This window comes from Buteo buteo, chromosome 1 (assembly GCF_964188355.1).
Source record: "Buteo buteo chromosome 1, bButBut1.hap1.1, whole genome shotgun sequence".
In the NCBI taxonomy this organism is placed as follows: domain Eukaryota; kingdom Metazoa; phylum Chordata; class Aves; order Accipitriformes; family Accipitridae; genus Buteo; species Buteo buteo.
In genome coordinates, this window is record NC_134171.1 from 37,906,766 (window position 1) to 37,920,165 (window position 13,400).

Here is a 13,400-nt window from a genome sequence, read left to right on the forward strand (position 1 = left end):
TCTATATAGACTTAAAAATGCCAGATTCCCCTTCCACCAGGCACCACTCCTTTCCCTACCTTTAATATGGTTTACTAGGACATTATCCATGTGCTGTAGTAAGGTCTATGAATGGACACTTAGGAAAAAAAGCAAAATTTTTTGCTGATGTGAAGTTTTCACAGAAAAAGTATTTCCTGATGAGTGTGAGGAAAAACCAAAAAAAAGTAGGTATTAGGGCTGTGTGGCCCTAAGATGGTTGGACTATGGCCTGCTAGAATATAAACCGACACTCCACTGCAGCTAACCTTTTCATTCTGTTGAGCACTCTTGTGCTGGTGAGGGTTACAGCAGAAGGACATCTTACAAAATGGGAAGAGCAGATAAAAATTACCCCCAAATATTACTGAGAATAAAGATAGTTATACTCATCAGGCACTTCAGTACCAATTTAATTCTATTGCTTTCCACCACATTGCTGAACAATAGCTGCAGAGGAAGAAAGCTGTTGTTCCAAATGTAGTTCTGGGTGGGTGAGGGTAGGGATGGTGAGAGAATTGCTGTGTCTCAAAAGGTCAGACATTTATCACCGTAGAAAAGAGAAAGAGCACAAGCCAAACCCACTACTTTCAGATGTCTCATAATGAGCAGTGGTGTTATTTAATGAAAGCAGTAACTTCTCAGAATGATATAACATTACCATGCTACCAACAATTAGTTGAAAACAAGTGCAAGTGCCATATGGATGTCACTAACATTGTGAAAAAGGGTGAGAGAGAAGTGAGAAGGTAATACACATATCCAAGTACTTCCATATAAGCAGGCTTAATAATTTCCATATCTGAAATATCTGCCTCCTTCTGGACCTTGGTAAATACTACATTAGAGCTTTGTTTTGCTTATAGCATGTCTTCCTCATTCTTTTTTTGCCCTTGCTATTATTTTCCTTGCTTATAAAAGCATAACCAGACTATGACATTTTTACTAGGATTCAGAAATATGTGTGAAGCATTAGAAAAAGAACCTGTAAGTGAATTCTTTTTGTGTGGGTTGAGGAATGTGATAAAGAGCTCCTTAAAAATATGCTTTAAATTGACCTTTGAATTTTGTTCAAGTGTCTGTCTTGTATTTTTAATTTGTGATAACTGTTTTCTCTTTTTCTATTTATCAGCTTTCCTAAGGGTTTCACACATTCAAAACATTAATCTCTCTGATTCTGTTATTGCTGTTATCATTTTGCAGAGTGTCATTATACAATATTGTTTAACATTTACACTGATTGAAGAAAAACACATTGTGTAATAATTTAAAGAAGGCTATTTAGAATTTGCATATTCTTTCTCTTCCTTTTCCCATTTTCTATTATATTCTATTTTAGTGATGATTTACAATCAGCTCCTTCTTTGGGAACATCTCCTTCTACTAATTAATGTAAAAAATGAAAATATTGACTTTACTTGCCAAAGGATTAATAAAATAACAAAGAGCTGACGTCTGGGTCCTTTTATTATTTGGCAAATAAGCTTTGATGAGAAGAATTCTGTATAATGAAGATACAACTTTTTCTAGTTTCTTAACATTTTAAAGCAATTACACTCAAGACTGGCTCAATATAAAAACATTTATTTTAAACTAATTAAATCAGAATTGAAGGGGAAGGAATAAAAAAAATACAATGTTACCTGATTTTTACTGCATTATATGACAATGATTTGATAAAGTTATTTTCCCACTTTGAGTTCTGATCTTATCATGTATATAACTTTTTCAATGATGCAGCTATTTTAGTTCTCATTACTTTTCATTCAGTATAAGCATTTTTAATGTCCTCAAAATTTTTTTGGGGGAAAAAAAAAAGCACATGCCCTTTATATATTTTGCAAAGAAACAAACATCACTTAACATTTATCAATAATATGTAGCTGTAGATACCCCTTATGGATAAACATTCTTATTAACTATGTTTTAAAAACTGACCAAAATAAGATTTTACCAGTTTTCTAGTTCTCAATACAGAAATTCTGGAATCTTGAAGTACATAAAAAAAAGAACAAAGAGTAACTAACTGGCATAACATACTCATAACTACATAATAATAATATACACTACTTTATATAAAGACCTATAGAACCGGCTTTGGTAAGATTATATGTCTCTTCCAACAGTTTGGAGTTTTCATTTCACCATGAAAGCTTATCCCAACTCCTACACTGAAATGGCAAAGAAGAAGTAAAAATGAAGATCTAGAATTTGAAAATACTAAAATATCTGAAAGAACATATATGTCCTTAGAACAGACTTTCAGTCTAGCAAAGAAAGTTTCTTTCTGTTCTTGGCTCTCACAAAAATTCATGGTGTCATAAGTTTAACACAGCTAAAGAATATAATGCATTTGATGTTTCTGTTCAGTGTCTCCTTGTGTGTGTGAATATATATATATATGTATAAAATCCCTCTTCATAAGGGATAGGCAAGGAAGGAGAGGTGGTGGGGTAGCCCTGTATGTTAGGGGGTGTTTTGACTATCTAGAGCTTAATGATGGTGACAATTGGGTTGAGTGTTTATGGGTAAGAATCAGGGGGGAGGCTAACAAGGCAGATATCACAGTGGAAGTCTGTTGTAGACCACCCAACCAGGATGAAGAGGCAGACAAAATATTCTATAAGCAGTGGGGAGAAGTCTCACAATCAGTAGCTCTTGTTCTTGTGGAGGGACTTCAACTTATCAGATGTCTGCTGGAAATACAATACAGCAGAGAGGAAACAGTCTAGGAGGTTCCTGGAGTGTGTGGAAGATAACTTCCTGACACAGCTGGTGCATGAGCCAACTGGGGAAAGCGCTCCACTGAACCTGTTGTTTGTGGACAGAGAAGGACTCGTGGGTGATGTGATGGTGGGAGGCTGTCTTGGGCATAGCAATCATGAAATGATAGAGTTTTCGATTCTTGTAGAAGTAAGGCGGGGGGAGAGAGCATAACTGCCAGCATGGACTTCCAGAGGGGAGACACTGGCCTGTTTAGGAGCCTGGTTGACAGAGTCCCTTGGGAGGCAGTCCTGAGGGGCAAAGGAGTCCAGGAAGGCTGGACATTCTTCAAGAAGGAAATCTTAAAGGTGCAGGAGCAGGCTGTCCCCATGTGCTGAAAGACGAGCTGGTGGGGAAGAAGACAGCCTAGCTGAACAGAGAGCTACGGCAGGAACTCAGGAAAAAAAAGTCTTTATGAAATTTGGGAGAAGGAGCAGGCCACTCAGGAGGACTACAAGCATGTCGTGAGGTTATGCAGGGACAAAATTAGAAGGGCTAAAGCTCAGCTAGAACTTAATCTGGCTACTGCTGTAAAAGACAATAAAAAATGTTTCTATAAATACACTAGCAACAAAAGGAGGGCTAAGGAGAATCTCCATCCTTTACTGGATATAGGGGGAAACATAGTGACAAAGGATGAGGAAAAGGCCGAGTTTGCTTTCTTTGCCTCAATGTTTAATAGTAAGACCAGTTGTTCTCCAGGTACCCAGCTGGAAGACAGGGATGAGGACCAGCATAAAGCCTCTGTAATCCAAGGGCAAATGCTTAGCAACCTGCTATACCACATAGACACACACAAGTCTATGGGGCTGGATGAGATCCACTCAAGGGTACTGAGGGAGCTGGCGGAAGTACTCACCAAGCCACTTTCCATCATTTACCAGCAGTCCTGGCTAACTGGGGAGGTCCCAGTTGACTGGAGGTTAGCAAACGTGACGTCCATCTACAAGAGGGGCCAGAAGGAGAATCCAGGGAACTACAGGCCTGTCAGTCTGACCTCGGTGCCAGGGAAGGTTATGGAACAGATCATCTTGAGTACCATCATGTGGTGCATGCACGACACCCAGGTGACCAGGCCCAGTCAGCATGGGTTTATGAAAGGCAGGTCCTGCTTGACCAACCTGATCTCCTTCTATGACAAAGTAACCTGTGTAGTGGATGAGGGAAAGGCTGTGGATGTTGTTTACATGGACTTTAGTAAAGCCTTTGACACTGTTTCCCACAGCATTCCCCTGGAGAAACTGGCTGTTCACGGCTAGCATGGGCGTACTCTTCGCTGGGTAAAAAACTGGCTGGATGGCCAGGCCCAAAGATTGCTGGTGAATGGAGTTAAATCCAGTTGGTGGCTGGTCACAAGTGGTGTTCCCTAGGGCTTAGTATTGGGGCCAGTTCTTTTTATTATCTTTATCAACAATCTGGACGAGGGGATTGAGTGCATCCTCAGTAAGTTTTCAGGTGACACCAAGTTGGGATGGAGTGTTGATCTGCTTGAGGACAGGAAGGCTCTACAGAGGGATCTGGACAGGCTGGATCAATGGGCCAAGGCCAATTGTATGAGGTTCAACAAGGCCAAGTGCCGGGTCCTGCACTTGGGTCACAACAACTCCATGCAATGCTACAGGCTTGGGGAAGAGTGGCTGGAAAGCTGCCTGGTGGAAAAAGACCTGGGGGTGCTGGTTGACAGCTGGTTGAATATGAGCCAGCAGTGTGCCCAGGTGGCCAAAGCAGCCAATAGCATCCTGGCTTTATCAGAAATAGTGTGGCCAGCAGGAGCAGGGAAGTGATCGTTCCCCTGTACCGGGCACTGGTGAGGCCGCACCTTGAGTCCTGTGTTCAGTTTTGGGCCCCTCACTACAGGAAGGACATTGAGGTGCTGGAGCGTTTCCAAGGAAGAGCAATGAAGCTGATGAAGGGTCTAGAGCACAAGTCCTATGAGGAGCGGCTGAGGGAACTGGGGTTGTTTAGTCTGGAGAAAAGGAGGCTGAGGGGAGACCTTATTGCTCTCTACAACTACCTGAAAGGAGGTTGTAGTGAGGTGGGTCTTGGTCTGTTTTCCCAAGTAACAAGTGACAGGATGAGAGAAAAAGGCCTCAAGTTACAGCAGGGAAGGTTTAGGTTGGATATTAGAAAAAATTTCTTCACCGAAAGGGTTATCAAGCACTGGAACAGGCTGCCTGGGGAAGTGGTTGAATCACCATCCCTGGAGGTATTTAAAAGACGTGTAGACATGGCACTTAGGGACATAGTTTAGTGGGCATGGACTTGGCAGTGTTACATTAATGGTTGGACTTGATGATCTTAAAGGTCTTTTCCAACCTAAGTGATTCTATGATTCTATCATTTTATAATAAAAGTACTATCCTGTATGTAACTATCATCTGCATAAAAAACGTATTCTGTTACTGTCTCATGTAAATTATTTTTTTAAACCCCACGCTTTCAGGCACATAGAGTGCAAGAACTATTCAAACAGCCATTTGAAAAAAAATCTGTCTGACACAAATATGCTAAATTCTATTTACGGAGTATATGCTGATGTCAAGAAATCCCTTCCAGTTTGGTATCACCACTTCACAGATTCATACAGTTCACTCACTGGTTTGTTTTACTGAGTTTCCACACTACCTGCTCAGAAATTCCCAACAGAAATTCATGTTGGGAAATATGAAGTGCAAGTCTCCAACATCTTTGGCATTCCTTAATCATTCAACTTTGCACTAAGCAAATGAAAACAGGGTGCATTTTACCAAATCTTATATGTCAATTTCTTAAATGGAGTGGACTCAGCTCTTCACACTATATGTGTGGATGACAACCAGCAGTGAAAGGCACTGAAGGCTAAGCCCCCTGGTTGCAGAGGAACGGGGCTGGCAGCACACAGACAGTTTTAATTCTGCCTGACAAATTTTTCCATAAGTTCAATTTCATATAATAGGTGTATGTAAAACTTTTTTTTTTTAAATTATAAAGGAAAAAAAATGGATGCCACATTGCAGGGGACACAGATAATTATGCAAAAAACCCAACTGACTTCCTCCAAGTGAACTGCAGGTGATTGTTACACCTTCCAAACCAATTGGAAGGTCTACCCATTTCATATTTGCTTGAGATATGCCAGTCATGAATGGCACAAGTGTTTTCATAGAGTATCTCCCTTCCCTTCACTAGAAACACAGTTTGCCTTTTATGGGAAAACTGAGTAAGTAGTGAGAGCAAAGAGGAAGTTGTCTTTTTATGAAGCACATTTTAATACACACGGTACAGTGTGTTGGGTTGCTAGAAGTGCTTCTGCAGGGGGTGGCCACAGTGGGCTGCACTGGCTAACCTCTCCAGAGCCTGGATAAGAAGGTACAAATTAGAGCACTTCTACCCCTGGCTGTTCTAATCGAGGATAGTGCTGGAGCAGAACTGACCTCAGAATTAGGGATCTTTGACTAGCTTTCTATCCTGATAAAAGGGATTATGTGACATGGATGCTCATGATAGCAGGGGACTGGGCTTAATGGCAGGAAGCTAAGAATCTGGCTGCCCAATGGGGCCTGCACCTGTCTGTCCTTAGACAGCAAGAGAGGCTATCTAAAGAAAAACTGTTAAAATACTTTGTATAAGCACAGTATGATTATATGATTCAAAAATTATTACAGCTGCTGTCCTACAATGTTATGCACTGAGACAGGTCTCTGAGCAATTTTTGCCCATTTAAAGCTGTCTTTATTGATGTCATTTCAGAACTCAAGCCTAAGTTTATAAAATTCTGACAATGCTGTCTTGAAAGTATTTTTAAAATTATTTCTTTTAAATTAAAACATCCCAATATTTATTTTCACTATAATGAGGGTGCTGTGTTTACCTTTGCTCCTTTAACAACATACTGTGAAAACCTGTGGTCTAATTTATCTTTGGATATAACTTCTCTGACTGCAGATAGGATTTTATTTGCTACCCTGCACACATGCAGAACATCAGGAGTGACAGTGGTTTTAAAAACCTAAAAAATTCATAGAAAATATGAGTCATCTGGTAAAATTTGTTCATAGTGCCACTGGAATAGAAGCACAACAAACACAATGACCTTTAATACAATTTTGCAGCCTCAAGCACTTTGTATAGAAAGGAAGCAAGTTCAAAACACTACTTCTGTTTATAAATACATGTACATTTTCTTTACTTCCTCCTTGCATTGACAAAAAAGGTGCTTCCAGTTTTGGAACAGAACAATATGGAAAGAAAATTACCTTTAGAGGCAGATTATGCTGAGAGGCAGCACCTGGTCCCATGGCTGAGAGGAAATACTCCTGCCCCAGGAACGGAACTTGCCCTGCACCTCACTTCTCGCTGCCTCCCCAGTTGTCCCAGTGCCGAGGGACCTGCCCCAGTGGCCTCCATCAGCTGCACCTGCTCAGTGCCCACCATCAGTGGCCCCACTCTGCTCACCCTAGCTGGGCCCACTATTTCTACCACCGTTAAAAGAGCGTGGAAATAGTGGGAAGTTTGTATACTGTAGCCAGCTTAGTAGTGGTGTCAGACCAGCAACATTAGAAAAACCTTCACTGAAGTTAAAGTGGATCCTCTCCAATATAGCCTTCATGAAGTATGGTGATAAAAACCTGTTCCTGCTTTGTACAAGTTGAATTTGCCTTTAGGCACAGCATGTTTACTAGGATTAGTACTACCACTAGCAAAGGTAGACAGGTGCTGCAAACTGGGAGTTAAAATCAAATAGGTCTAAAAGATCTACTATTCCTTCTCAGCATGAAGTGATAATCAGGAAATATCATGCCTGCCCCTTCTTTAGTTTCTGTGAAGGAAGTGGTTTGGCTATATGACCAGAGAGCAAAAGAATAGCTGCACACACCTATGAATATATTGTCCTCCAAAGGCACAGCAATAACTGGACTGCCACAATCCTTAGCAAAAAATGAATATAGTTTGGGAGTTTCAATGCCTCAAAAGCTTATCCTGGAACACTGATTTTTTTATCTCCCATCTGTTCCAGCTCTGTATTGTAGAGCAAAACAATTGTTCAGGCTTTACAGCATTATTGCTCAGTAATATTTCTGGCTGCTAACAAGAGTGTAGAATATAGATTACAGTCCTTCCTGTTAACCTAACTCTAATACAACATATCTTTCACTGCCTAAAATTTCAATACAGCACAAAAATAACCCCAAATAATTAAAACAACCCCATATAATTTCATGCAAACAGCAAAAAATGTATTTTTTCCACGTAAGAAATTAATAACAGAAGTAGTAATTAAAAATATTAAAAGATAAAATGAAATTTTTAGTGAGTTTTTGTTTCAAGAATTTGTTTACTCCAGCTTAAGCACCAGTGGCTTTCCAAAGTCAGTTGTATTGCTAAAAAATTTAATGAAATTCATGTTTGTTTAAATCAGGATTGAGATTTGCTTCTTTTTTAAAATACCCTTTACATTTAAATGGGAAGTATTTTAATGGTAATCTACTAAGATCTACTTGAATAAAATCCAGTTTAAATCAGTCTGGTTTTTTGAAAATTCAGTGTATAAAAGAATTTACTCTATCATCATTCTCACAATGCATGTAGAGGTGCAGTTATAGAACAGATCTCCTATAGTCAAAAGATTCACAGTCTTAGAGGACTATATACCTTGTATCATGTTGACTATTCAATTTCAAGGATTTGTGTTAATTATGATCATGTAATATGTAGGCTTTGCCAGTATACATATAGATACTTTAGATAATGTATACAGCTGTCATCCTCTTCCATAGATACTGAGTACTGCTCTAACGACATAGTATACTACGTGACCACAATAAACATTTTGGTCCCACAAAGTAACTTTTCATTTCTTCTTGTTACCTCTAGAAAAGATCTTTAGAAAATATAATGAATTATTAGAAGAAAAATATTAAACGGATGATTATGTGTATATTCTCTTGTAGGAGAAAAGACTTCACAGCATTTAATTGATATCAGTGAATACTAAAATCCCTATGCAGGTATCATTCTGTTATTTTTAATAAACCAAGGAAAGATATCTGACTTCCCACAGCTACTTTGTGAACCAATTAGAATTAGATTAAAGGTCTTCTGTCTTCTGGAGCTATTCACTAGAAGTAATAAAACTGGTCTCATATATGTTTGTTTCATAGTTAGAGCAGTATATAGTATTTTCTTAATATTGCTACAAATATCTTTTGAAGTGTTTTGATTTTGGAGCATAATTATCTTTGACCAGCAGTTTTACAAGATCTTTTAGAAAAAAGCAATGCTTTTGTAAAGAGAACACAGAGAAAAATATGTGTTTCTCCAGATGGCAGATATCAAAGATCCATTCACAATATTAAAAAGTTTCAGAAACACATTTAAAACATCATATGGTATGTATTTGAATTGCCACATTTAAGAGCAATTTGTCCTTGAATGTCTATGGAGGAATGGAAAAACGCTTTACATCTGAACTGGAAGAAAAGGAAGTGTGTCTGTATGTACTGCCAAACTTTGGAACTCACGGTGGCAAAACATCATTGATGTGAGCCTTGAATTTATTGGCTTTTAAAGATCTATCTATCTATCTATCTATCTATCTATCTATCTATCTATCTATCTTTTACCAAAAAAATGACACTCCTATTCCTTTAGGCAGGTGGCTTCTTTCAGTCATTTGCTAGAAATGTGCAAAACAACGATAACTTCATGCTGTATCTCCAAATTCATACAGCTCAATGTTTCTTTTGCACCATATCTGATATGGTGTGCAGGTCCTTCAGGTTGTCTCATTGTTAGATTCTACAGAGAAAGTAATCATTTGAGCCACTCGTGATAAACCAGCACTTGAAAGACTCAAATGTCAAGTTGTTTTCATCACATCGACAGCAGGTCTGAGACTTAATCTTTCCTTGGTTTGTGCCACTACTTTGCCTTTACTTTGCTGCAAAATGTGGAATTGCCTTGTATATGCTAATGGGAACTGCCTTGTCCATTAGTTCTCCAATTTCATCTATATTACCCTTCACCTGTTAGTGAACAAGGCAATGGTGCATATTATTCTCCCCTCGATGCACATCCCATTAGACTTCAGCAGAGAATATACCCCCCTTGTGTGTAACCAAGAAAAGATTTATACAGATTTCTATTTGTGTTTACAAGAGCATTGTTTCTTTACTACACAATCTGTGCTTTTTATATTCATATAAGACCTGCAGATCCAGAGCTTGGGTCTGATCCCAGCTTCTCCTAAGCTCAAAGCCATGCACATCCAGAGTTACAGCCACCTTCCGCCACCTCCAGAATATCCAGTGCTCCTTCTGATGACATAGATCAATTTGCAAGTCATACCAAGTACTTATCACAAAGTACTTTGCTACAAATAGACACTGGGTGATCACATGCTTTTAACAGTCAATATATTTCCAAACACAAGCTTGTATAAAAGAATTCCTGAAACATAGAAATTCCCTTGTCCATATTTAGAACTTAAATGTTATCTATAAATATAAGTTTATGTATATTTTCATTCATATAATTATATGTGAACTTTTGAATTGTTACCTAGCATTCTGATTCTGCACTATACTTAAATACTGCTGAGAATTAGCACTGTATGCTTTCCAAAACACCATGATGTTATACAATCAGGAAAACAATTACGCATCAAAGTGGATAGAGAACAATTGGCAATGACATTATATTTAAGTTCTGTTCTTCAATGACAGGAGGTAGTATAAATAAATATAATCTGTTCTACATTTAAGTACATGAAAGTCAGTGCTATGAAGAGTTACAACCTTCACTTTACTATAAAGTGCCTGTAAAATCTAAATGCCTATTGCAACAGCTTACATTTTCAATGTCATGCTGAAACTTAGAAATATAAATTGTTATCTACAAACCTCTGAAACCAACAGAACTGTAATCAATTTTTTTACCTGTGTTGGACACTAGAAGTCATGGTAGATTTTCTGTCCTCTTTCTATAACTCTCTTGTTAAAATCTTTAGGTGGCTCCCAGGGGAAATGCTATACTATGGCTAATTTGAACCTGTTTACATTTGAAAGTGAAAGAATGCTCTTTGTATCCTGTTAGTCACAAACATTTCCTAGTCTCATCCTGTCACTTCCCCATGGGGGCTCCTGTGCCATTCTTGAACATACAATACCCAGTTCTATTGAATGGCTATGGGTACTGCTTGTTTCATCCTTTTCATCTTTGATTAAAGTCTGAATACAGAAAATTTTTTTACACAGTGTAGTTTCAAGTCTGTAGGGACTATATCAATCCAGAAGATAATCTATATTCTCAAGTTAATGTTCAGCAGATGCAGCCATGGAGGAAATCCCCCCATAAATTACCGCATATTCATAACAGTATATTTTTGGTTACCAGAGAACTATAAAATTGCTATGTATCCTGAAATGTGTTTATAAGTTGGATTTATAATGTAATGTGTTTGACTGAAAGCTGACTTCCAAATGTGCACTCAGTATTAATGCAATTTACTGAAACTAACCTTAGAAAGGGTATTATAAATTAATAAAATAACTCAAAGGAAAATTTTAATGTACAATGTAAGACTATACTCACTTTGAGTTGCAGCAGTCTGGTCTGAATCCTTCTAAAAATGTCATAATCTGAGGATTTTATTTTTTATTAAAGCCATAAACATTCTGGCTAGACTTTTTTTTTCCCAGATCTACAGATAAATTGATGTGTAATGAAAAATGACAACAAACTACATGCCATTTGAATGAAGCTTAAAGATTGTTCCTCAGCATTTGTATAGAATACTTTCTTCAGGCTTACAAGAATTAGGAATCTGCAAACACAGCTCTGAAATATCTAATGAGGTCTCAGTGACCTAGAAAATACAGTGTATGAAAAGCAGCTTGAAATAGTGAGGTCTGTTCAGAGAGGCAAATAGCTGTCTTTACAGAAAGGTAAGTATGGATATATTTGTATGTGTGAAAGAATGGAATACCTGCTCTTTCAATTAACATTAATAGAGTTGATAGGAATTAGGAAAGGCAAAGTGAAAAAAGGAATCCCACAACAGTTATTATATTTGTAAATTCCCAGTACCCTTTTTTGAGTGATTAAGTGAGAATTTCATGCTTCATTAAAAAAAAAAGCGTGTAGCCTGATCTTCAAAGAGAGGGAAAGAAGGTTAGTAGAACATGGAGGAAAGAGACAAGCTGAGGGCATATCTGCACACATGCCTGCAGTCAGACCTTGGGTATACGTGTCCTAAAGATCAAGGTGGCCTGGTGTGAGAAGACTTTGAGAAACTGTGTAGCAATGTAGTGCAAAGCTCTGAGCTCATAAGAACAACTGAGATTCACTTTTAAAAGTTGTAGAAGTTCTTTTTAGCTACACGCATTTTTCTACTAATGCAGTTTGAAAAAAAACTGTTCAGCATCCTCAAATGAGAAATCACATGATTTTTTTTAAATTTGTTTTTCTGGATTAAGACCAATGAGTCTTTCTGAACTACTCATATAGTTCATGTAATTTAGTTTATGCAAGTAGTAAACTGGTTAGGAAGAAAACTGTGGACAAACTGCCTAACAACTGGAAAAAAATATCTGAATTTAGATTGCAGATAGAGAACCTTTATCCTATAATGTCTGCCTTTGAGAAGTTAATTTTTAGCTACTGGATTTCCTTGACTTTTTAGGCTGACATAATTATTTTTAGTAAAGTAATATTTGGAGAAAAATAATACATAAAATAACCTGGAAATACACACACTCTTTCATTAAATCATGCATGAATAGGCTAAATAAAAAAATAGATTAAATATTTCCTTGATGGAGAATGAGATCACAACATTCAGATCTTGAAGGAATGGCAGAAAAGGCAGATTCGTAACCCTAGGACAGTAGTGAGGACAAGAAAGCAACATTATTAAATAAAACAGATTCCTCATAACAATGTATATTTATATAAAAAAAGTGAACACCACAGACATCTTACTATTGGAACAGGTAACCTATCAACAGCAATTCTTTTGGGAGTTTATGTAGAATAATTATAGTTTAGAATACTCATTTCCCCACCTGCTTTTACAGGCACAGATGAGTTTAATTTGGAGAATAAAGGAGAATTTAGAGATAAAGAGCTTTATTAAATTGCCTAGAAAGGAAGTGGAGGATCCCTTGCTAGAGTCAGAAAAGCAAATGATAGATCCCAACAAGCTCAAAACTGGAACTGTAAGGATGATTTTAGCTCCATTCAGTTCACTGAAGACACACAAAGAGTGACAAGTAGCTTTGTCTCCAACAAGAGTATGTCTGCTAGAGGTTAACTATTTCCTATTTGGACCAGAATTAAATTCTGCACTTTCCAAACAGTATTAAAAAAGCTAAAATAGGCACAATATATAATCCGCTCTGGTAGAAGGAATTGAGAGTGTTTATGACTGCATATACTTATATTCTACTACATAGGAATGGGGAATTAAAAATGAAACATACAGGCAGCACAACAAAAACTACTTTCCAGAAAAGTTCAAGCTTGTGTAACAAAGATACCCTTCTTGGCCAAGGAGGAATTTGTGCCTGAAGTGCTTGGAAACAAATATCTAAGCTGTCAGTTTAGACAACTGACTTAAGTATTCAGCTGCTAGAATTTTG